This window comes from Stenella coeruleoalba, assembly GCF_951394435.1.
Source record: "Stenella coeruleoalba genome assembly, chromosome: 7".
NCBI lineage: Eukaryota > Metazoa > Chordata > Mammalia > Artiodactyla > Delphinidae > Stenella > Stenella coeruleoalba.
This window is the reverse complement of record NC_137153.1, coordinates 86,084,232-86,110,648: the sequence shown is the minus strand read 5'-3', so window position 1 is coordinate 86,110,648 and position 26,417 is coordinate 86,084,232. Positions and strand designations below refer to the sequence as shown.

Genomic DNA, 26,417 nt, shown 5'->3' with positions numbered 1-26,417 from the left:
TTCCCATAATCAAGACACTGAGTAGTTTTGGAAACTATCAGGCAGGTAATTTTTAGCAAAAGCAAGTAATACTGAAAAGTAGATAAGGCTATGTTATCTTAGTATATTTCTGTCCCTAGTGTTTCCCAGTAATCACTCTGCTTACCTTTTACCTCAGGACACACTTCTTTGGAAGTACTTTTTTGCTTGTGTTGACCTAGTCAAGTATCCTCTACACCAGCAATAACCTACGTTAAATATTAAGTAACTCCTTTAGGCCATGTTTTTACCTCAGATTGCACGACTGATTGCAGTAGGAAAGGTCAGAAGTGCCCAAATCATAACAAATAAACTATGATTTACTATGTACTCTCTTTTCTGGTGTAGAAGCATCCCAAGGCCATTAATTAATATCATCTCAGGAGTCAATCAATCAAACAAGCAATCAAGCCACAAGTATTCACTGCACACACTTCTACTGTGTATAAAGCACTGTGCTGGATGTTTAGGGGTAAGAAAGCTCAACTTGCAAGGCTCAGAATTTTGTTAAAATCATTGCCAACATGTCTCTGGGGAGGGCTAGGGCAGCAAGAAAGATGTTTTAGGATGTAAGACAAGGGTTAGAGCAGTGGTTTCAAACTTTTTAGCTCCAACACATAAAACAGAGCTATTCTGGTTGAAGCAGGGAAGGCCTAAGGCCCCATACACTCCAACTCCCTCTCTCCACTGCAGGGCCCCCAAAGGCACTTCCAGGGGACCCTAGGGCTCAGAGGAAGAAATTCTGAAAACCTCTGGGGAAAGACAAAGGCAAGACTGAACATGGTTGGTTGGGGTCGGGGAAATGGGGAGTGAAACAAATTTTTTTTTTTTTTTTTTTTTTTTTTGGTACGTGGGCCTCTCACTGCTGTGGCCTCTCCTGTTGCGGAGCACAGGCTCCGGACGCGCAGGTTCAGCGGCCATGGCTCACGGGCCCAGCCGCTCCGCGGCATGTGGGATCTTCCCGGACCGGGGCACGAACCCGTGTCCCCTGCATCGGCAGGCGGACTCTCAACCACTGCGCCACCAGGGAAGCCCTGAAACAAATTATTAACGGAGAGAAATCATCTTTCTTTTTTCATGGCTCTCAAATCAAATATGTTTGGAAAATGATGTCAATTAACTGCACTAACAGCAAACTTACTTACTTCTGAGTACAGAAAATAACTTTCTATGTGAATTCAGAAAATCAGTTTGTATAATTACCCTTCACGCCTGCTAAGGTTCGATGTCTTTATAGGCCATGAGATTTGATGGAGACTCTGAATTACCTATAAAACAAATACTTCTGAAATGTGTGAGAAGTGCTGAAAGAATTTGGAGATTTAAGAATTGGTGCTAATAATGATTCCTGTGGTGTCTGGGCTGAGTTGCAAGGAGAGAATAAACAGGCTGTTAGATGCCTGAGAGCACCTGGCTATGGCATCAGGAGTCTGATTCACAAATGGAATAGCAGCCAATGCCCAGGAGCGCATCTATCTGTCCTCCAGGTTGTGTGTAGCTGCTCCTAGCTGAGGAGGCCACTGTTCCGAACTGGTATTATGTTATTTTGGACTCCAAGTGAGGCCAGCCAGCATGCTAGGAGTGTGTTAGAAGAGGCCTAGCCTGCTTCCTTATCAGGCCTCCCTAATGTAGAGTCTTCTTTCAAAGCACAGAGCTTGCTTTGCTTTTGGGTTCTCAAATACGTTACAGAGGGACTTCCCTGGTGGCACAGTGGTTAAGAATCCACCTGCCAATGCAGGGGACACGGGTTCAAGCACTGGTCTGGGAAGATCCCACATGCCGCGGAGCAACTAAGCCCGCACGCCACAACTACTGAGCCTGTGCTCTAGAGCCCGCGAGCCACAACTACTGAGCCTACGTGCCACAACTACTGAGGCCCATGAGCCTAGAACCCGTGCTCCGCAACAAGAGAAGTCATGGCAATGAGAAGCCCGCGCACCGCAATGAAGAGTAGTCCCCACTCGCCGCAACTAGAGAAAGCCCGCGCACAGCAGCGAGGACCCAATGCGGCAAAAAATTAAAAACAAAAAAAAATATGTTACAGAAAGGTTCAGCTAAAAGTCCACTCCCAAAAGTCAAACACACTCTAGAAGAGGTTTGGTTCTGAAGTAGAATGGGTTCTTTCCTAGGACCACCTGGTGTGGATTTATCGTCTTTTCCCCAAGTCTATCACCTCCCTTATGAACTGGAAATATGCAGGCACCTTTAATGTAACCAAAATCACAGACAGAACATCTAGGGGTAGAACCCCAAACAAGCTCCAAGCCTTTTACCTCTCAGGCTCAGCTGAGAGGAGACTGCAGCACTAGGAATTATACCCAGGAAAAGAATAAGCTAGAAGCCACTGACCTCACTGAGCTGTAAAGGGTTGCTTTCCTTTAGTCCATAAAAATAAAATAATAATAAACTCAGCTTTGTTCCAGGTTCTCCTTCTGCTCAAAAGGGATTACACCTAGATAAATATTCTCTTCCACCAATCCAGCCAGCAAGTGTATGCCTTCCTCCATTAGATCAATCATTTGATTTCCTCCTTAATTCAACTCATAGCACCTGTTTGTGGAGGCAAAAGGCTAAATCAGATGACTTAAGGTCCCTTTCAGCTCTAATTACAAACTAAGCCAAATTAAAACCTTGGGCCCAAGGGAAGGTTCCTATGAAGGGTGCTAATAAATGTCCTCCCTCTCACCCTCCTCCCTTTCAACATAAATACACAGATACACACACACACACACACACACACACACACACACACACATCCCTATACTTCCAAGTGCCTTGCTTCTAACTGCTACAATTAGAAGTCTCTAAAGATTGAGAATTTGCTGTAAATCCTACCTCTTTTGAGGATGTAGGTTAGGGATAGAGAGGAGGACTATAGGGAATTAGGGAAGATTTAGTTCCTACCTTGACAGACTGATTTCTTCAGATGGAGGGGATGGAGGATGCAGCAGTGGATAGAGGTAAAGCCTCCTAATGCTGCGTATAGGTGAGCAGCAAGGAGCAGGAAACTACGAAGACCAGAGACAGTGTACCAGGGGTGGGTCCAACGTGGGCTGCTCTACTTGGGGGATAGCTCTCCAGTGTATATTTGCAAAAGCAAGTTAGCTGGGACAAAAAAGGCCCCTATGCTTCTTGACTGTTCAGCGTGGTCAACCCTTTGCTCTTCCTTTGGCTGTTCCTTTTGGCTTCTAGGCTCTAGGAAGCAAAGCCAGAGTGTTTTCTGCTTCCCCTCCCCCAAGGCAGTGGACTGAGTCCTGCAGGCTGGTAAGCTGTTATCCAATCAGACTGTCAAAGGCTGTAAATAAAAGGCCACATATGCACAGTGAAATAGGCTATGAGAAGAATCTAGATTGAATTACCACAAGCCAGTTGTGGAGACAGGGTGGGGGAGGCAGGAGAAAGGATAGAGATGCATAACTGCCCTTCAAGGAAATACTTTCATTCAAGCACACTCCTCCCTCAGCATGACTGCTAGAAGCCATCAAAGCCTTGCTCCTCAAGGAACTAGGTTCTAGTCTGACCCTATTCTCAGCAGAGGGGTCATAGTCCCAGAGACCCCTCAGTCAAGTCAAAAGCCTTTTCCCGGATGTGACTTACGTTCCAATAGACTTCAGGTAACAGTCTCTGAGTCCAGCTCACGGTGCTTGGTAAGAGCACCGGGACTGCCTCACTAGCGGTCAGCGGCAAAGACCATTTCTTTGTACCAGATACTGTATCTGCTTTGGTTGTAAGATTAAAGTAAGAGTAAACTGATATTAAACAAAAAATTTTTAAAGCAGGTGTCTGGAGTCTTGTCTGGGTCTGGAATATTCAGGAGCCTAGTTTCTGTAATGATTCAGGGTATGGATTTTGGTGTTGACAGGTTTGGATTCAAATCTGACACGCTACTTGCCAGCTGTGGACTTCGGGAAGTTATTCAACTTCACTAAACTTTAGCTTCCTCATTTGTAAAACTGTCACGATATTTTCCCTCAAAGGCTTGAGGGAGAATGAAATAAGATATTATACGTAAGTGCCTGACACAAGGTAAGTGCTCAGTTATGGTCACTATTATTATTATATCTTTGTCAATGACCAATGGAGTCCTTACCTCTCTCCTTTCCCAATTTCCCAGAAAACCTAAAGGCTCCAGGTCCAGGGAACTGGCAGGCAAAACCTCTTCAAAAGAGCCAAAGGAACTGGAAAGAGTCATGTTCCTTTTTTCCCCTCCCCTGCACTAGGACTGAATCAGTAACCCGGTGCCCATTACACTCTGGCCTGGCAGGCTGGCCCTAGGAGCCTAAGGCTTTCCCAAACCAAAGACACTAATCCATCTCTAGTACTACCTGTTGTGGGGCATGCTCCCAGACTGCTGGTGCTTCTCCAGGGGCCCCAGATCAGATTCCAGTAGACCGAGGAAAGAAACAGTCTGATCCCAAGCTGGCAGGATAGGTCTGTCCAGGCTGTTGTCTGCCCATCACAGCTGCCTGTGAGGCCTATAGGTTAATAATAGCAACTCTGATGCGAGTGGATTAAGACAGCACTGTAGGAGGTGTTTATTTTTACACTCTGCCGTCAGTATCAAGTTCTACTGGTTACTGCCCAAATCTAGGGCAGCTTCCTGCTACAGGAGTGGCCTCAGGCTTCTCCAGGATGCTAAGTTGGATTCTGGAGGAAACAAGCCTTGTTGAAACAGTTTAGTATCAACAGGGACAGGGAAGGGGAAAAAGGAACAAACAGAGCTGTCATATGTCCAGCTGTCTGGTCCCAAATCTTCGGAACCAGGTGGACCTCAATTGAGAGCTGTTGTTCATGGCATTTTCCTGAGTCAGGTAGGCCCTGGACAAGAGACTTAATACGTTGTTTTGGAAGGGCGGGCACACACACACACACACACACACACACACACACACACACACACATTGGTTGCACTGAAATGACTTGGATAAAATCAAGGAAAGACTGTTACTTAACTAACCAGAAGCTCAGCCTTGTCAGTCACAAGTCCCAGATGAGTGCTGTGAGTGCTGACCTTGTGAGAAAAAGAAAAAAGCCCACCTGGGAGGGTTTTATAGGATATTTGAAATAAAGGATGGTTAGGCTGGTCCTTATTTTATTTGCACAGAATTTTTAGCAGGTATATCAAATCCCTTGAAAATTTATTTGGCCAGAGCTTCTTCCTAGAAATGACACAATAGGATAGAAATACCAAGAAACCAGCTTTCATCTGGCGAGGAGTCAGTGCCCAGAAAAATCTTTCCTGAAAGCCTCTTTCTCCCCCAAGGCCTAGAGGGTGGGGTCCCTGGGACCTTACACTTTACCACAGTATCTGGAACTCCGTGGGTATCCCACTCACGTCCCTGAAAGGCAGTTCCTAACACAGTTTCATCTTGTTCCATCAGGCAGACAGGGATGCGAGGAGGCTGGCAGCTGGATAGCTGATGTAAATAGATGGGGACTGGCCTACTGAGAGGTCATGTGCACAGCAGGCCGCTGTGGAATGACAAAAATGTACCACATACCAGGTAGGAATGCTGAAGTGCAAAGAAAGCAGCCAAGCAGCCAAGCACACAATAACAGTGACTCCATCATCTTCCTGCCTAAGGCTGACTCATAACCATCATCAGAGACACAACATATCAACATCTCGTGGAGCAGGAAGGTAGGCTGGTGAACCATTCGTTCAGTACTTTTTCTTCTGTCATTCAAGGCTTATCTACCTGGTCATCATAACAACAACGCAGCCTCAGAAACAATCAGATATGATGACTAGAGATATAGGGTTTGATCTTAGCTTCATTTGGAAGCTACTCATGCCTAGGATAGTGGCAGGATGCCCAAGGATAGGAATACTGCTTTCATTCTTGGCTTTTTCTCTGACTTGCTGGGTCATCTTGGGGCAGGGTACCTGTCCTCTCAAAGTTCTAGGTTTACCATTTGGAAAAGGGGCTAATTGTATCTACCTTCTGGTGTTATGGCAAGAAAAAAATATTCGAACAATTAGAATAATAAATAGCAAAAATGCAGCTGTAGATGATCATACTAAGTGAAGTCAGAAAGAGAGACAAATATCATATGATATCACTTATATGTGGAATCTAAAATATGACACAAGTGAACCTATCTATGAAACAGAAACAGAATTACGGACATAGAGAACAGACTGGTGGTTGCCAAGGGTGAGAGGATTGGGGGAGGGGTGGAGTGAGAGGTTGGGGTTAGCAGATGTGAGCTATTATATGTGGAATGGATAAACTACAAGGTTCTACTTTGTAGCACAGGGAACTATATTCAATATCCTATGATAAACCATAATGGAAAAGAATATTTAAAAAATATATATCATAAATATATTAAAAATATATCATAAATATATAGAACTGAATATATATATAAAAAACTGAATCACTTTGCTATATAGCAGAAATTGACACATTGTAAATGAACTATACTTCAATAAAAAATAAGTAGCAAAAAATTTAAATGCTATAAATTCTTTGGATAAAGTATTTTAGAAATATAACTGTCATTCATGCATATAGGTAGAGAGCCCAGGCCTTATGTATTTTCCTTCTTCTAGGTCACGGTGGCCATGTTGGGAAGTGAACCTGGTCTGTGCTTGGAGGTACAGTTCCTTTCTTTCAGGCCTATAATCCCCACCACTGGTTTGAGGAATGGTTGAAACAGTTAGGAATCTGTTTATCTAGATACAAGGTATTAACTTCCACTAATGTGTAATAGAGAAAGTAGAAAAATGCAAGCAAAAAGAAATGCCTCTACTCACCCACTTGCTCCATCTACAAACCTAATTCTCCCTTACACCTGGGCCCAGGACACTGATCTGAGACTTGTATCCCTTTGATACAGGACTGAACAGTAGTATTTCAAACTAGATTTAGCCGAAAGCCCTGATAAAGCAGCATTAATGAAAGGATGTATTCCACTGCTCAGTTAGAACAAAGGCAACACTGTATTCTAAACCCAACACAAGGCTTCACTCTTTCTGGCCCGGCAATCGGTTAGTTTGCCAGGTCTCCAGAGCTTTTGGAGAGGAGAAATAGAAATCTATTCTTCATTGATGCTGATACCTCTTTTTCTGCAAGTGCCTACCCTAGGGTTCAAAACAGACTCTGCAACATCCTGCAGCTTCTGGTGAGCTTTCAGTAAACCCTCCTTTCAGCAAACTCTGTCTGTAAAGGGCCAGAGAGTAAATACTTAGGCTTTGTGGGCAATAAAGTTCTGCTACATATTCCAACCTCCGCCCCCACCCCCGCCGCCTTTTTTAAACAATTCTTTAAAAATGTAAAAACCATTCTCAGCTTGTGTGAATGTAAAAACCATATAAAGTTACTCTGGCATGGGCCATAATTTGCTGACCTCTGCTCTAGACCTTAAAGCCCTCTCTATTCAAAGTATATTTCTCAAAATTCTGACTCTGCTGAGCCTGCCTAGGGATCCTCTTTCCTCTTCCCACAGGGCTGATGCATATACTTCAGAGGCAGCTCCCCCCTAAGAAGCCACTGAGGAATGTGAAGGAAGAATTCTGAGGTTATTTGTATTGAAGCTGACAGACTGGCTAATTCCCTTCATATAAAGTGCTTCAGAAACATCTGCGGAATTTAGCTTATTGCATTATCATTCTGGAGTGCAGACTGAGCCATAAACAGTCTTTATCCTTCTATTTTTGCTTAATAATACTATCCCATGCCTCTACCAGGCCATTTCTTTTTTCTTTCTTTCTTTTTTTTTTTTTCCCTTTTCTCCTGCTCCCAGGTTCCAAACCCACACTTGAATTGACTTAGGTCTCAAGTCTTTCTCTTTTCCCTATCTTGCCCACTTCTATATGTGGTATGGTTGTGGACAGCGAGCAAACTATCAACAGTTAGATGAGTTTGGACATAGTAAATATGGATGAAAGGCCTGAGGCTAGGGGTGAGCTTATTTTGAGCAAAGACTTAAGGCTGTAAATCTAGGCTCTATCACAAATAGTTAAAGGCTTTGCAAACAGTGATCAAACTACTATAGAAGCAACCTAAGAACAATGTGCAAAGGGTCAGTAATCACTGGAGTTATACCTCACCACACACCACAGGCTAGAAGGAAATGAATGACTTATAGATAAAGACTAATACTTACAATAATAATAGTCCGCTGTGCTAGATGTTTGCCTAATACTTTATTTCAGGGAAGAACCAAAAGCTACAGGCATGTCTAAGGCAAATCATAATTCACTGAGAAAGCTATTTGTTATTTTGAAAGATTCAAGTTACATTCAAAGTTCTAAAATGCCACATATTAGCTTGAGAAAATTATGGAAATAAAAACAATTGAGAAAATTATGGAAATAAAAACAATTAATATAAGAATATTCTTGAAAGTTGTGCCTGCCCATTTCATAAATAATTTAGTAAAATAACTGCTCACATCTAAAAAGGGGAGATTTTCTTGTATTTTTAAAAAATCATAAATTAGGAAGCCCATAAGTTCACACGTGGATATAAACCTGACGGTTACCTTTATAAGAGAGTTAAGAGTAAAAGAATTACATAAAGTACACAGGACTATAAAGCAAGGAAGTGTATTATAATTGTTTACATACATTTTCTCTTTCCTTCTTGGTTGCACGTTAAGGATAGAGACTGTCTTATTCATCTCTGTAGTCATTTAACCTAGCCTAGAGCCTGGCACATGGCTTAAAATGTTTACTGAATTGAACTAAGGAGGAACTGAATCTTCACCAAAGTAAATTGGGAAAATTTCCTTTTCTAGAGAAGAATTTGGTTCATTACAGCTGTGGACATATTTACACACACTTAGTTCTAGTCCTCCCTCCTGGGGTATGGGGTGCTAAGAAGATAAAGGGGGTACAGTGGTTGGCTTCTGGAATGTGCAGGGCAAATATCCCCAGGTACAGCTCCTCTCCCTTCACCTCAACACTGAACTCCCTTTACTGCTAGTGCGAGCTGCAGCATGAGAACCAGAATAGCATGCTCCAGCCAGAATGACAGACATCCTCTATCCCTCTTTCGTTATCTCTCCCTGCTGAACCTCATCAGTCTTCAACTCTAGCCTGTTGGCTGCTTCCAATGGGGCTGCTGAGCATCTAGGAAAGAATGCAGGATGTGTCTCAAAAAATCCAGCACTAGCTGAGGAACAGTTTGTTTTTTCCTAAAAAAGGGCAGTCTGTAAAGTTACATAAGACTTGGCTCTCCTGGCTAGGAGCTTTTCCAATTCCAGCTGGAGAGATTCCTCAAGCTGTTTAGAGTTCAGGAAAAGGGTTTGGAATTCCCTGATTGGCTAACGTATATTGGAGCCATCTCTGGGTAGCAATGGGGAGGTTCCAGCAGAGTACACAGTAACTCTGTGTTCTCACTGCCCCTCAGTTGTGGTCCCACTGAGTTCTCCTGAGAACAGGAAATAAGCATGATCCATTTACAGTTAATATCTCAGAACAAAGACAAGCCCCACTGCCAAACCAGAGCCCCAGTGGCATCAAGCCTCTGGGGCCCCACCCAAAGGAGGCAGGACCTAGGGAATCTAATAGCCCAACCTAGAAGCACAACAAGGCTCTGGGAGGACTTCCTTCCCTGCTTTGGGCAGATGTATAGAAGAATTTGTTTGTGGCCCTGAGAACCTCAGATGCCAGTCTTGCCCAAGGACTAGATGAATCAGTCAATAAACATTAACTGAGCACCTATGAAGTGCAAGGCACTGCACTATGTGAACAAAGCAGGCCTTCATGGAGCTTATAGTTCACCTGGGGAGACTAACAAATAATTAAATAACTATGACATACAAACTATAAAGTAGGCTTCGGAATGTGCTATATTCAAAGGAAAGACAGCTAATTCAAAAAGCCATCTCTGTCCAGGGACGTCAGTTAGCATATTTATTAAATCAGGGACAAATTTATACTGAATTGACAACCCAAATTACCTGTGTTTTGGTTGAAAATTCTGACCCTTGAAGGAGTCACTAGAATCTCAATAACTTGCTCTCAGTTGAGCCCCATTTTTATTCCTATTCATTCTGCAGGAGTTCAGTCCCTATTTACATCACACACTTTTGTTTAAGGCATAGGAGCTCACTTCAACTAACAAATTACTGTCCATTTACAATGAAGAAATTGAACCCTGATTTGCTCTTTCCAGCTTCAGGCCATGCACTTTTATTTCTTTCTGGCCAACAAAGGGAGCTAGGGACTTCCCTGATGGTCCAGTGGTTAAGACTTCAAGGTTCCAGTGCAGGGGACGCGGGTTCGATCCCTGTTCTGGGAACCAAAGTCCTGCATGCTGTGAGGTGTGGTCAAAAAAAAAAAAAAAAAAGGGAGCTAAAAAAAAGCTGGTATATTAACTCTGCTCTTATGGACTAATTCTGTAGCACTGGGCAAGTTATTTGATTCCCCTCAGCTTGGGTTTCTTCACCTGTACAATGGGGATAATATAGTATCTCCTCTCACAGGGTGCTGGTGGAAGTTAAAAGATATAGAAACATCTAGAACAGTGATTGGTATTTAGTGAGTGCTCAGTAAACGGCAACTATAATGAACATGAATCGGGAATCTCTTCTTTCTTTGAGCCTAGATCCCTCCTATTGCCTTTTTGAGGCTGCACTACTGTTCAACTTACCAACTCACACCAGGGAATCTTGTCACAGTCATACCCAGAGCTTTTCTTTTCAACAGGCCCACAACCTCAAATTTTTTAACCCTCATGGCTCTGTTCTTTGTCCTCCTGAAAGTTGTAAAGTGGCTCTGTCCCAGAAAACATCCTGAGGGCGGGACTTCATGGGTGGCGCACTGGTTAAGAATCCACCTGCCAATGCAGGGGACACAGGTTCGAGCCCTGGTCCGGGAAGATCCCACATGTTGCGGAACAATGAAGCCTGTGTGCCACAACTACTGAGCCTGTGTGCCACAACTACTGAAGCCCACGCGCCTAGAGCCCCTGTTCTGCAAGAAGAGAAGCCACCACAATAAGCCCGCGCACCGCGACGAAGAGTAGCCCCCGCTCGCCGCAACTAGAGAAAGCCTGCACCCAGCAACGAAGACCCAACACAGCCAAAAATAAATAAATAAATAAATTTATTACCAAAAAAAAAAAAAAATCCCGAGGGAATACATAGAAAGGTTAGAGTAAATATGCAAATTATCTGTGAATCAAGAATTTCCCACCCAGTGAATACAGCGAATTCAGTTACATGACTACCTGAACTGCTCACTGTCAGCAGAAGACAGTGAAAGTGAGTCCTCTACATAAACTCATGGGCTGACAAGATTCTCCTTAAAGGGTCTAATTATTTCCAGACATGTATCCCAGGAGACCCTATCCAAGTCCCATAGCTTCTGCCGTAGAAAAGCTCTCAAGTCTATCCTCTCTTCTAATTCCTACAATCAGTGCTCTAATTCTAGGCCCTCCTTCAACACCTCTTTCGAGGATTATTAATTCAGTCTTTGGGCAGATTCCTATAGGCCAGGAAGTGGTAAACAAAATAGATGCTATCCCTGCCCTCATGAAGTTTACAATCTAGTGGAGGAAGGCAGACAAACAATCACATAAATAAAAATATAATTACAAAGTGTGATAAATGCCATGAAAATAAAGTACAGAGTATTAAGCGGATCTGATTAAGACTGACTAAGGGCTTGATTAAGAGGTCAGGGAAGGCCTCTCTGGGAAACTGATGTTTAAGTTCAGCCTTGAAAGGTTAGTTGAAGGGAATTTAAACAGGTGAAAAGTTGGGGACAACATTACAAGCAGAGGAAATGACATGTGTGAAAGGGCCTGAGACAGGAAAGTGGTTGGTGTCTTAGAAAAACTGAAAGAAAACGAGCGTCTTTGAAAGTGTCCATTTTATTTGGCAACGGGGAGTTCACTGGTGATCTTGACATAAACAATTTCAGGGGTGTGGTTAGTGGAAATGAAGCTAGACAGCAGAGGGTGCAAAAGTGAATGGACAATTGAGCAGACAGTCTGGGTGGTCAAAAAAGGTTGGCTGTTAAATGAGACAGTCAATACCCAGAGGGTGATGTGGTGTCAGGGGATTTTTAAATTAATATTGATTTTATCAAATTAATATATGCACATGATTACAAAGATAAATTGTAGTATAAAGTTTATGATGGAAAATAGCAGTCCCCAGCTCTACCCCTTTCTACCTCTGTGTCCTTCTCCAGAGACCACTACTTTCCAATCTTTTAGCTGTCTCATCTGGCATTTATGTTCATGTTTATAAATCATATATGTATTTAATTATTTCTTGATTTTAAACATTCTCTTGACTTCCTACATCCACCACCTTCCTCACAATTTCTTTTTTTTTTTTATATTTATTTATTTGGCTGCGCCAGGTCTTAGTTGCAGCATGCAGGATCTTTTTCAATTGATCTTTGTTGCAGCACGTGGGATCTAGTTCCCTGACCAGAGATCGAACCTGGGCCCCCAGCATTGGGAACACAGAGTCTTAACCACTGGACCACTAGGGAAGTCCACACAATTTCTGATTTAATTAATATCCAGTGTTTGCTATGACTTGGTAGTCTGTGGACCCTTATTATTACTGCATAATTTATAATTTAATTTTACTACTTGGCTCTCTTTTATTTTTCTATATATTTGTCCCTAAATCCTCACAAATTCTCTAGCGGAATGGTAAAAATTGCTCTCAATCTAAATCTAACTTTCCATATGGTCAAACACAGTTCCTTTTTGTTTCCCCCCGGAACATAATCCTTCTGGAACTTTCTTTTCTGATACATTCTGAATTGACTCTCCTCTCTGGCTTACAACACCACTTCATGCTGGACTTCTCTCTCTCATCATGCTAGGAATTGCCTTTGCCTCTCTTCTATTAGTTGCCCTGTGTTCTAGATCCCATGATTTCTTCTTTCTTGTTGGGAAGTCCCTGTATGTAAACTTTAAAAAAAAATGACAGATTAAAAATTTCTCTATATCCCTAGTTTTCTAGATTTTTATGATGAGGTACCCTGGGGTAGGCTATTTTTATTTGTTGTGCTGGGCACTCAGTGGGCCCTTTCAATTTGGAGACTTGTGTCTGGGAAATACACTTGGTACGCTTTCTTTTATTTTTTTATAACTTTGCCTCCACTGATGTTGAAGGTTTAGAAAGGAGGAATTAAATGATGAAGCAACACCCCTGAGAAGCAGTAGTGGCTCAAGAATTTCTATATAAGGCTTCCCTGGTGGCGCAGTGGTTAAGAATCCGCATGCCAATGCAGGGGACACGGGTTCGAGCCCTGGTCCGTGAAGATGCACATGCCGCGGAGGAACTAAGCCCATGCGCCACAACTACTGAGCCTGTGCTCTAAGAGCCCATGAGTCACAACTACTGAGCCCACGCGCCGCATCTACTGAAGCCCGCGTGCTCTGGAGCCCGTGCTCCACAACAAGAGAAGCCACCGCGATGAGAAGCCTGCGCACCGCAAGGAAGACCCAACACAGCCAAAAATAAATTAATTGATTAATTAATTAATTTTAAAAGTTTACATACAAATAGAAATCAGAATGGCATTCGGCTTAACAATGATGGAATCTAATTAGTAACCAGTGGAGCAGTACTTTCAGATTTCTGAGAGGAACTGATTTCTAGCCTAAGGTTTCATGCACAGCCAAATTATCAACTGTGAGAGTTTAAATATATATACTTTCAGACATTCATTTCAAAAATGTTCCTACTATGTATCCTTTCTTAGAAAGCTACTACGGAATATGCTTCAGCAAAATGAGCCAAAAATAATAAATAAAAAAAATAGATTTAAAAAAAAGGATTTCTATATAGGTTGAACTTAGGATCAGCAAACAAATCAAAAGAGGTGTGTGGAAGTGGGGTGGCATCAGGGAATTGTCTTGAAGTTCCATTTGTATAGCAATCAGTGTTTTTACTCAGAGTATAGGTTTGTTTGGGGTAGTTTACAAAGTATATCATTTAGGTTTAATACTCTCTGCTGTATAAAAACATCTCAAAACAGCTAAACAATAGAGGGTATGCAATCCAGTTCACCAGGGAGAGATTAGCTTTTGTTAAGAGGTGAGATACTCCTCCCTGCAACTAGTGAAGAGAGGATGGCTATAGACAGATTTGCAGATTGGTGGTAGGAAGTAAGAAAGTTCATGTTTGATGGCTTCCTTTTTCTTTGAGGTATATGAGTCAAGGTCATCATAGAGTATATGGAAGGAAGATGGGAGGGTCAGAGGTTGAGGAGGGTAGTGAAGGTATAAAATATTTGTTATAAAGAGTAGAGGAATAACCTTGTAACAGAAATATAGTAAGACTGCTGGCCAGCATAAGTTTGGTGATGATGAAAGTGATACTAAACCTACTGGACTGTACAATTTTCTCTAGCTGTTTAAGTACAGACAAATAAAAGGTAAGGGGTTATTATTCAGAGTTAGGTTCATTACTAGGTGAGTACATTTTTAAAAGAATGATTGTAATATCAATGAAGTTTTAAAGATGTTAAAGGACTACCAGTGAGGATATTTCAACAACTGAATAGAATACACTAAGCCATAAACCATAAAGCCTAAACAGCAACATGGATAAATGTTTATGAAACAAGGTTAATTAAAATAAAGCAGAATACAAAATAATTTTAATGCTAACAGTTATATTCCTGCAAAATTATATATGCATGTAAACAGAAAGGATAGGCAGATAGGATTACAGGTGAATTAAATTTCTTTTATTTTGTTATTGTTTTATTTTTAAATGGTTTTTGTATATTTATCTTAATTTAAAAAACTCTTACTTATGTTCATGTTCAGCTCAGTTCATAGATCTTTTTTTGGAAAGAGCTTTATCTAGTCTACCAGTCATAACTGACCATTCTGTCTTCTTTAAAAGTTGCTCTATAGGGCTAAAACCAAACTCATCATAGGACCAGTCTATAATTTCTGTGACTGTCACTAAATTCATGGATCCTTGGTGATAGAGAAAAAAACCTCAGAAATGTAGCTGATTTGCTGAACTAGGCTTAAAGTCAGTTCAGCTGTCATAATTTATTCATTTATTCTACAAATATTTATTGAACTTATACTATTTGTCTGGCATTGTGCTGGGCACCAGTGAGACAGGCTGGGACCTGAGACCCTTTGCTGCAGCGCTGCAGTGCTTGTACCTGGACACACTTCAGCAACAAAATACAAAGACACTGTCTGGGACTAAAAATAATTGCATGCCTGCAGTTAGGGTAAATTCTGGACCCAAAAGATACAAAGAGACCAAAAAACCCAACTGCCACTTTTGAAGAGCCTGGAGCAAAAGCAGGGGGTGGGGAGCAAAAGCAGGGTCCTGCGGATGCCCCTGCCCACACCACCACCTAAGGGGTGGGCAAAACACCTAAGCCACCCCTCTGGCCAGAGCTCTGGACACACCCCTACCCTCATCCCATGTAAGAAACAAGTTTGCCCCCCCTCGGGGAGCCAACAAGCAAGGGAACCTGTTGTTTGTTCTCACTGCCCACTGCTGCAGCAGGGGCCCCAATAAAGCCTTGCCTGAATTTCTTGTCTGGACTCTGATCAACTTCTACTGATTAAGGAGGCCAAGAACCCTGGTTGGTAACACCAGGAATATAGAGCAGAAAATAGAGTCTTTCACAAGTTGGGGGAAAAAAGGACAGGAAAATCTTTGGCCCAAGACTGACAATCACAAAGGGCTTCAAATTAGCCTTTTATCCTTATTTACACATGAAGTTATAACTGTAGTCATTAAAAAAAAAACAACAACTCTTTTGACATATAATTCACATACTATAAAATTCACTTTTTTAAAGTGTACAAGTCAGTGGTTTTTAGTGTATTCACAGAGTTGGGCAACCATCACCACAGTCTAATTTCAGAATATTTTATCACCCCTAAAAGAAACCCTATATCCATCGATCTTGCATCCTACAATCTTCAACTCATTTATTAGTTATAATAGTTTTTTTTGTGGCTACCTTAGCATTTTCTATATACCAGATCATGTTATCTGCAAATAGTTCTACTTCCTTTTCAATCTGAATATCTTTTATTTCTTTTTCTTGTCTATTTGCTCTGGCTAGAACTTCTAATACAATGGTGAATAGAAGTGTTGAGAATGACCAACTTTCTCTTATACTTGATCTTAGAGGGAAAGCTTTCAGTTGTCTTTCACCATTAAGTATAATGTTAGCTACAGGGTTTTTTATAGATGCCCTTTACCAGGCTGAGGAAGTTCTACTTCTGGTTTGTTGAGTGTTTTTATCATGGACTTGTCAAATTTTTTTCTGCATCTACTGAGATGATCATGTGGTTTGTCCTAAACACAGTCATTTTCATATTACAAAATGAATTTGTTAAGGTAAATATTTTAAATATACCAAAATTATTAGAATTCTGCTTTGGATTTCAATCATTTTTAACACATGAAGAACTTAAAAAATGGAAGAGATCAAGCTCTCTCTCTGGATCTTTCAGAGACCCTGGATTCAAAGACTATTTCTGCCCTCACAGAGTTTACAGCTATGTAAATAACGCGTTAACCGCTGTAATGGAGCCCCAGACAAGGCCAATGATAGCACAGTGGAAATTATACCCAAATTTGCAGGGGGTCATCAGGAAAGGTTTCGGAAAGGAGTCATATGAGTAGATTCTTAAAGGAGGAGTAGAAATATGCATGCAGGTCAGGGGAAGGATTTCAATCAGAGAGAACCATATGTATAGAGTTCTTTATATTATTCAGCCATGAGAAAGAAAGAAATCTTACCATTGTGACAATATGGATGGACCTTGAGGGCATTACGCTAAGTTAAATAAGTCAGAAAGAGAAAGACAAATACTGTATGATATCACTTATATGTAGAATCTTAAAAGGCCAAATTCATAGAAACAAAGAGTAGAATGGTTGCCAGGTGCTGGGGGGTGGGGGAAATGTTGGTCAAAGGGTAAACATTTCCAATTATAAATTGGGGATCTAATGTATAGCATGGTGATTATAGTTAACAATACTGTATTATATATTTGAAAGTTGCTAAGAGAGTAGATCTTAAATGTTCTCATCACAAAAAAGAAATGGTAATTATGTAAAGCGATGGAGATTTAACTATCCTATTGTAGTAATCATTTTCCAATATATGAGTGTATCAAATCAACACACTGTACATCTTAAACTTACACAATATTATATGTCAGTTATATCTCAATAAAATTGGAAAAAAAATAAAGAGAGAGACAGTTTGTCACAGAAATCTGTACCCAATAGCCTCAGACTCAGGACATAGACTCCCAGAGTATTTATTGAAAGAAGGTGTACCAAAGTCACAACAGAAAACTAAAGATTTGACCATATAGAAACTGTAAAATTCTAGATGTCAAGTCATAAACAAAATTAAAAGACAAATATTTGACACAAATATAACAAAATGCCAATATCCTTATATGTAAAGAATTTATGTGAATTGATTGCTAAAACCTAAGATCTTTTTTTAAAATTGAGGTAAGAACATATAGCATGAGATCTATTCTCTTAACAAATTTTTAAGTATATAGTGCATTATTGCTAACTATAAGCATAATGTACAGCAGATCTCCTGAACTTATGCATCTTGCATAATTCAAACTTTATACAGGTTGAACAGCATCTCCCCATTTCCCTCTCCTCCAGCTCCTGGCCACCACCATTCTACTTCTTGCATCTCTGATTCTGACTATTTTAGATTCCTCATGTAAGTGGAATCATGCAGTATTCGTTCTTTTGTGACTGCCTTATTCACTTGAAATAATAGGAAAATGGGCAAGATATGAGCAAACAATAAGATTTAAAATACTATCTTTTGTTTATCAATTATCAAACAAAATAATAATAGTTAAGGGAAGGAAAGTAAAATAGGCATTTTCACACTTTGCCAATATAAGCATATTTTGGTACAACCTTCATATTGAGGTTGGGGGTAAAAAAAAATATATATATATATTTTTGAATATATATATTCAAAAATAGAGCCTGTGCTCTGCAACAAGAGAAACCACCACAATGAGAAGCCTGTGTACCGCAATGAAGAGCAGCCCCTGCTTACCGCAACTAGAGAAAGCCTGTGTGCAGCAACGAAGACCTAACACAACCAAAATAAAAAAATAAATTAAAAAAAGATACTATCAAAAATAAAAAAATAAAAGGAAATGATTAGCCTTACAGAAAAACTCTAGCTATCTACAACGTACAGGGAATAGGTTGGTCTGATAACAAAGTTTGTCTGTATCTTTAAATAAACAGAATACAACATCCTTCAGATAATAAGAAAATAACATTTTGTAAGAGAAACAACTCTTGGATGAATGGGATCAGCACTAGGTCCCCAACTCTCCCATCTTGAGTTTTTGCTTTTTTCCTTGGGGTCTTCTAAATTCTATCTATACTGACTTTAGGAATATGCTTATCTCCTTTTTTTTCCTTTACCTGAACATGGATAAAAAATAATTTTTCATTTTTCCCTAAGTACACTAAATATAAGGCTGCATTTTCTTTCTTAGAATAATTATACAAAAAAAGAAAGGAAGCACAAAAGTATAAAAACAGGTAAACAAGTTAAATATAGATTTTAGGATTCTAAGGTAAACTTAAGTATAAACTTTGGACCCTAAAATAACTAAATCTAGCCAGAAGTTGGCTGGCCCTTTTTTCCCCTCTCCACCCAGTTATCAATTTGTTGTCCTTGACCACAGGACCACACAAGAAGCCAAAACCACAGAAGACATTTCAGAGCTGTCTCATTTCCTAGAGAAGATAAAAGACTAACTTATTAAACCAAGAATTCCAGAGAACAGAAGTTTTCTTCTTTAAGTATCAAAATTAATTTTTTTTAAACTTTAGGTATTTTGATAAAACTCTTTTAAAATGTACACTTTCACTTACACACTTTTTTTTTTGTTTTTTTTTTTTTTTGCGGTACGCGGGCCTCTCACTGCTGCGGCCTCTCCCGTTGTGGAGCACAGGCTCTGGAGGCGCAGGCTCCGGACGCGCAGGCTCAGTGGCCATGGCTCACAGGCCCAGCCGCTCTGCAGCATGTGGGATCCTCCCAGACTGGGGCACGAACCCACGTCCCCTGCATCGGCAGGCGGACTCCCAACCACTGTGCCACCAGGGAAGCCCCCACACTTTTGTTTTAATCACAGTGTATAGGCTATAACTTAACTTTTTCTTGATGACTCACTGTTAACACTAATATACTATGCTAAAATATAGTTTTGTTCTCAGCATCTATTATGGACTTACATCCTTAAGCATCAAACCAAACCAATCATCAAACCCCTAAGACTGTGTGTTAAGAGTAAATATGGTTTTGCCACTTCTATTCAACATAGTATTGGAAGTCCTAGCCAGAGCAATTAGGCAAGAAAAAGAAATAAAAGGCATCTGCACTACTGTTGGCAGATGACATGGTCTTATATGTAGAAAACCCTAAAGATCTACCTCCCCAACTCTTAGAATTAATAAATGAATACAGCAAAGTTTCAGGACACGAAGTCAACATATAAAACATAAAATCAGTTGTGTCTCTAGACAATAATAATGAAAAATCTGAAAAGGAAATTAAGAAAATAATTTCATTTACAACACATCAAAAAGAATAAAATATGTGGGAATAAACTTAACCACTGAAAACTATAAAATGTTACTGGAAGAAATTAAAGAAGATACAAATAAATGGAAAGATATCCTGTGTTCATGGATGGTAAGACTTAATATTGTTAAGCTGTCAATACTTGCAATATTCGACAACATGGTTGGACATTATGCTAAGTGAAATAGGCTAATCACAGAATGACAAATACTGCCTGATTCCACTTGTCTGAGGAATATAAAATAGTTTAATTCATGAATCAAAGAGTGGAATGATGGTTGACTGGGGGAGAGGGAAATGAGGAGTTGTTGTTCAATGGGTATAAAGTTCAGTCAAGCAAGATGAATAAGCTCTAAAGATCTGCTGTAAAACAATGCACCTACAGTCAATAATATATTGTAAACTTAAAAATTTGTTAAGAGGGTAGTTCTTTCCACAACAACAAAAGGATGTCAACTGCCCAAAGCAATCCACAGATTTAATGCAATCCCTTTCAAAATCCTAATGATATTTTTTGCAGAAATAGAAAAATCTATCCTAAAATTTGTATGAAATCGGAAAGGATCCTGAATAGTCAAAAAAAATCTTGAAAAAGCAGAACACAGTTGTAGGACTCATACTTCCTTACTACACAGCTTACAGTCATCAAAAGAGTATGGTACTGCCTCATGCTGGTCAGAATGGCCATCATTAAAAAGCCTACAAATAACAAATGCTGGAGAGGGTGTGGAGAAAAGGGAACCCTCCTACACTGTTAATGGGAATGCAAGTTGGTGCAGCCACTGTGGAAAACGGTATGGAGGCTCCTCAGAAAACTAAAAATAGAATTACCATATGATCCAGCAATCCCACTACTGGGCATACATCTGTACAAAACTATAATTCAAAAAGATACATGCACCCCTATGTTCATAGCAGCACTATTCACAATAGCCAAGACATGGAAACAACCTAAATGTCCACCAACAGATGAATGGATAAAGAAGATGTGGTATATATATACAATGGAATACTACTCAGCTATAAAAAAGAACGAAATAATGCCATTTGCAGCAACATGGATGCAACTAGAGATTATCATACTAAATGAAGTAAGTCAGAAAGAGAAAGACAAATACCATATGATATCACTTATATGTGGAATCTAAAATATGACACAAATGAAACTATCTATGAAACAGAAACAGAATCAGGGGCATAGAGCATGGACTGGTGGTTGCCAAGGGGGAGGGGGTGGGAGAGGGATGGACTGGGATTTTGGGATTAGCAGATACAAAGTGGTATATACAGAATGGATAAACAACAAGGTCCTACTGTATAGCACAGGGAACTATATTCAATCCTGTGATAAACCATAATGGAAAAGAATATCAAGAAGAATGTATATATATGTATAAATGAGTCACTTTGCTGTACAGCAGTAATTAACATAACTTTGTAATTCAACTATACTTCAATAAAAGATAAATTAAAAAAAAAAGAGTGTGGTACTGGCATAAAGACAGACACACAGACCAATGAAAGAGAACAGAGAGCTTAGAAATAAACCTGGCATATCTGGTCAAATGATACTCGACAAGAATGCCAACACTATGCAAAGGGGAAAGGAAAGTCTTCAACAAATGGTGTTAGGAAAACTGGATATCCACATGCAAAAGAATTAGATTGGGCCCTTATCTTACACATCATACAAAAATTAACTCAAAATGTATCAAAACCTAACCATAAAAGATAAACCTATTTAAAAAAACTTAGAAGAAAACACAGGGGAAAAGTTTCATGACACTGGATTCGGCAATGATTTCTTGGCTGTGACACAAAAAGCACAGGCAACAAAAGAAAAAAATAGGTAAACTGGATCTCATCAAAATTTAAAACCTTTTGTGCATCAAACGATACTATCAACAGAGTGAAAAGGCAACGCATGAAATGGGAGAATATATTTTCAAATCATAATATCTGATAAGGGACTTCTATCCTGAATATATAAAATACTCTTACAATTCAACAATAGAAAGACATATAACCCAATTAAAAAATGGGCAAAGGATTTCAATAGACTTTTCTCCAAAGATATAAAAACAGCCAATAAGTACATGAAAAGATACTAAACATCACTAGCCATTAGAGAAATGCAAATCAAAACCACAAGATACCATTTCACACCCATTAGGATGACTATTATTTAAAAAACAAAACAGAAAATAAGTGTTGGCAAGTTTATGGAAAAACTGGAATGCTTTACATTGTTGGTGGAAATGTAAAACGGTAGAGCCACTGTGGAAGATGGTATGGCAGTTCCTCAAAAAATTAAACACAGAATTACCATATGATTCAGCAATTCCATTTCTGGGTATATATCCAAAGGAATTGAAAACAGGGACTCATATTTGTACACCAATGTTCATAGCAGTTTTATTCACAATAGCCAAAAGGTGGAAACAACCCAAGTGTCCATCGATGAATGTGGATAAAAATAATGTGATATATACATACAATGAATTTTATTCAGCCTTAAAAGGGAAGGAAATTCAGATGCAAGCTATCACATGGATGAACCTTGAAGACATTATGTTAAGTGAAAATAAACCAGTCACAAAGAGACAAATATTGTATGATTCGACTTATATGAACTACCTAGAGTAGTCAAATTCATGGAGAAAGAAAGTAGAATGGTGGTTGCCAGGCGCTGGGGGAAGAGGAAATGAAGAGTTAACCGTTTAATGATTATGCAGTTTCAGTTTGAGAAGATGAAAAAATTCTGGAGATGGATGGTGGTGATGGCTGGGCAACAGTGTGAATGTACTTAATGACACTGAACTATATATTTAAGAATGGTAAAAATGGTAAATTTTATATTATATATATTTACCACAACTTAAAAAAAAACAGTAAACATGGTACAAGAGAAGTTCTACTGTGAGTTGTTAACTTTTCGTTAGAATGCACTCCACACCCCACCCTCATCCCTTGAAGTTAATCCAGAGCAATGTTTATATCTGGCCACTCAAAATAATATGCTCATTTTGCAAGACAGACTCATTTGACAGGAATTACAATATCATATGTCAATGTTTGATGGGTGTTTTCTGGGTAACCTAAACACTGACCAATTGCACTATCTCTACAGAGCCTGCCCTTACCCTAACATGCAGTCAGTGAGCCATCTCAGTCAAGTGACATTTAATAGGGTGCTCAGTCATTGTGTATGAGCAACAGAAGAAAAGGATGAGTTATTGTCCTAAAGTTGCAGAGAGAAAAACAGAACACATAAGCCTTCCCATGAACTAGGGTTGCCAGATTTAGCAAATAAAAATACAGGACACCCTGCTGTTTATCTGAAATTCAAATTTACCTTGGCATTCTGTATTTTATCTGGCAACACTCTGAAGTATTGGAAGTGAAGAAAAAATAAATCAAACAATCCAGAGTGTTTTGGGGCTACTGAGGTCTTAACAGGGATCCTAGACAGGGAAAAGTAGAAAAGCCCATTAAAAACATATTGGTTAACAAAAAAAAAAAAGTACTGGTCTCCAGATACCATGCCCCTGCTTAATTCAGCTTAGGAGCTCTTTCCTGCTTTCAGTATCACTTTGTAAAGTTACAAAGATAAGTCAGAGAATGGCAGAAAGAAAAAGTAAAGAAGGATAAATCAAAGTTAGAAATGGGTGAGAACATACCCAGCTTCCAGTTAGGCAGGCCTTGCCTCAAAAAGGAACCTTAAACATTTAACAAAAAGGAACCTTAAACACTTAACATAAAAATCAGAGGAAATCAGATTCTGACCTGGCTCAAAGCAGAAAAGAAACAATGATGGTGAGTGTGCTATAGTCATACAGTAGGAGGGACACGGATAGCAGAACACCAGAGAGAGTGGTGGGATCTCCCCTCTCCCCTAAACCGTATCACTGCTTAATTTCCACGGAGCCTGCTAAGAAACTCCAGTCACTATTTTATCTAGTAATATGCTGAGCCCCAGTGACAATAATGCCACTATTAGTCAGGCAACTACTTAGCTTATAAACTCCCGCAGCTTGCCAGCCATTGTTTCATCACTCAGCAATATCATCCACTTCCCCACGGAACCGGGGCCAAAACTGAGGTCGCCGAACCCTGTCTTAGCTTCAGGAAACTGAATCTGTTCAGGTCATCCTCTTAGGAATCAACAAAAACAGGTTTCAGGCTTTCTGTTCTTTGAGAATCCCATCTTTAAAAGGCCTGTGTTCTTGTTTATTACTGACACTGTTCACATAGCAGTAACCCCTGCCTGATTCTGGTCTACTGAGATATAAATGGCCCATATGACCTGATCATACTTCAGTAGTATTTAGGAATCTTTCATATTTCTCACACTAGGCCAGCCTGGGATGTCTACCCCTCCAGTGGAGGAAAGGGGAGGGGAGGTATCCAGGAGCTAAAAGGGTAAAATAACTGAGGTCATTCCTCCAACCTGTCCTGAAGCACTAGCTGACCAGCTACAGTGAGTAAGGTTTAAAGACTGTGGCTAGTCTCCACAGTTCTTCTTTAGAGGGAGCAGTTAGTCGCTAGGGCAAAAGGAGGGGCGTCACCTGGGTAAAGCTCTCTCAAGATTATCTGGGCAGCCTCTGAGGCACACTGACCAATAAAAATTTCTGCAGCCTTGGCCCTGACTTTTTTTTTTTTTTTTTGTAAACAGAACATAAAGGGAAATCAGCTGATAAATAGAAGCTTCTATGTAAATGACATTAGATGCATGAATTGAGACTGAATATGTTCAGTTCTATGCTCCCAACATAAGCACCACAAGTAATCCCCTAGATGCCCTTCCTTTTTTCCCACTTCATGTAACTAGTGACATTTTTCCCACTAAAGCACTCTGCCTCACAGCCTCTGCATTGGTCTCATTCATTCACCCACCCATTAAATATTTACTGAGTGCTACCATGTGCCAAGCACTGTGCTGGGCGCTGGAGATACAAATTAATAATGTACGGTCCTTGCCTCCCGGGCAGTCCCATGGTGTCCTCAGGGCCAGCCTGGTAATCCCAAGCCAGCCCTGGGCAACGGGAACACGGTGCCCTTTGCAACAGGTAAGAGCGGTAGCAGGGGACTGGCAAACTGCCAGTCCAAAGGTTTTCCCAAGGTAAAATGGGATGTGAGAGCGATCCCAGCCCGGCTCAGGCAGACACCAAGTTGGGAAGCAGGGGCCAAAGGGGCGGAGGGCGCAAAGGACCCGGTTGTGCGGAGGACCCCGCCGCAGTCGCCGGGCTGAGTGCTAAGCGGCCGCGCTACCCCAGAGCCGTCACTGGAGATGTGGGTACAACGATGACTACTGGGCGCGAGTCAGCTGAGGGGGTGTCTCCGAAGGGACACTTTGAGGAGACAGTTGGGGTGGATCTGGGGTGACGCCCAAAAGGATGGTTGGTCCTGGGTGTTTGAGGGTTCGGCGGATGGCAGAGCTGAAGGGTCAGGACAGGACTGAAGACGAGGTCGGTCCAGAGGGTCGAGGAAGACCGGAGGGTGAGGTTGCGGCGACGAGGGGGAAGGGCGGAAGGGAAGGGGCGCTAAGGGTTGGATAGGTGGGCAAACTGAGGGCTTTTCTCCTAAGGGATCATTTGGAACGCGAGGGCAGTGGGTCTCCGGGACTTCTTCCGATCCCGAAGAGACGTCCTACCTGGTTTCTCGCCTCAGTTTAGTCCTACGGCGTAGGCGGCGGCGTAGTCTCGCGCCCTGCAGGGGTCGTGTTGCAGCCTGGACCAGCAGGCGCCCCCCTTCTCTCAGACAGCTTGGTAACGTCCGGTCCCCCCTGCAGCTGTGGCGCCGATGGTCCGATCTGAATTGCCTTCATGCCGCCCCTCAGGACGGCCAGTGGTTCGGTCCGCTGTGGGCCAGCGGGTGCTCGCCCACCTCCCCGCTCCTGCGGCTATGCGCGCAGCGAGTCACGCGCAGTGCTTTCCCGCGAGGGGAGCGAGCGGCGAGGCTTCAGCCGTGGCCCCGCCTTCTGCGGCGGCGCCCCGCCCCCTCGGGGGTGGTGCCGGGCTAAGCGGGCTGGGGTGTACTGGAACCCGGAGAACCCTCGCCCGCAGCCTAATTGCCCTGTGGAAGGCAGGTACATTTGCGCATCCACCTTAGCCTAATGCCGCGATTCTCTGCCCGACACCGCAGTAGAACCTCTTGGGAAAAACAGAAAAACAAAACTAAAGCCTGACCTCAGCCGAGACCAGTTGAACTGGAAGCACGGGTAGGGTGGAGTAGGGGTGGGATGGTGCCCAGCCTTGATATTTTTAAAAGCACCGCATGCGTAGCCAGGGTTAAAAAGCCCGGTAAAACCTAGAACGGACAAAGACTGTCTCCTTTGGCTAAAAATTTAGTCAGGCTTTTCTGGGTCTGCCCTGGACTTAGGTTGACTTTGGGCTTTCCTCTTTGTCCTTGTAGAATCCAGTTTGAGCAAGGATCTCACTAAATCAGTTTATTGGAAGTTCTCCGCCCTTGGTATCTGACCATCCTTGGTGTCTTATCACCTTGGCCTGCCTTCAGCACGAATTCTGTTGAGTTGGTCTACCAAGAATCCCCCTTACCCCTGATGTTTCTTCTTAGTAACTGCTATGATCATGTCCCTCCAAAATTCAGATGTTGAAATCCTAACCCCCAAAGATTAGTAGGTGGGGCCTTCGGGAGGTGATTAGGTCATGAGGAGCTCTCATGATTAGGATTAATAGTTTTATAGAAGAGATCTCACAGAACTCCCTAGCCCAGTCCTCCAGGTGAGGAAATTTGTGACAAGAGAGCACTTAGCAACCATGCTGGCACCTTGATCTCAGACTTACAGCCTCCAGAACTGTGA

The 26,417-nt window shown here is 41.3% G+C and overlaps 1 protein-coding gene across 2 annotated transcripts in view; it reads right to left on the bottom strand.

The window, feature by feature from the left end:
- Positions 1-26,197, bottom strand: part of RUSC2 (RUN and SH3 domain containing 2) — a 58,046-nt gene extending 31,849 nt beyond the window's left edge. For both annotated transcript variants that reach the window (XM_079927820.1, XM_079927823.1), the window contains exon 1: positions 25,248-26,197. The gene's annotated coding sequence lies outside the window, so the exon portion shown is untranslated. The remainder of the gene's footprint in view (positions 1-25,247) is intronic.
- Between the last annotated feature and the right edge of the window lie 220 nt (positions 26,198-26,417).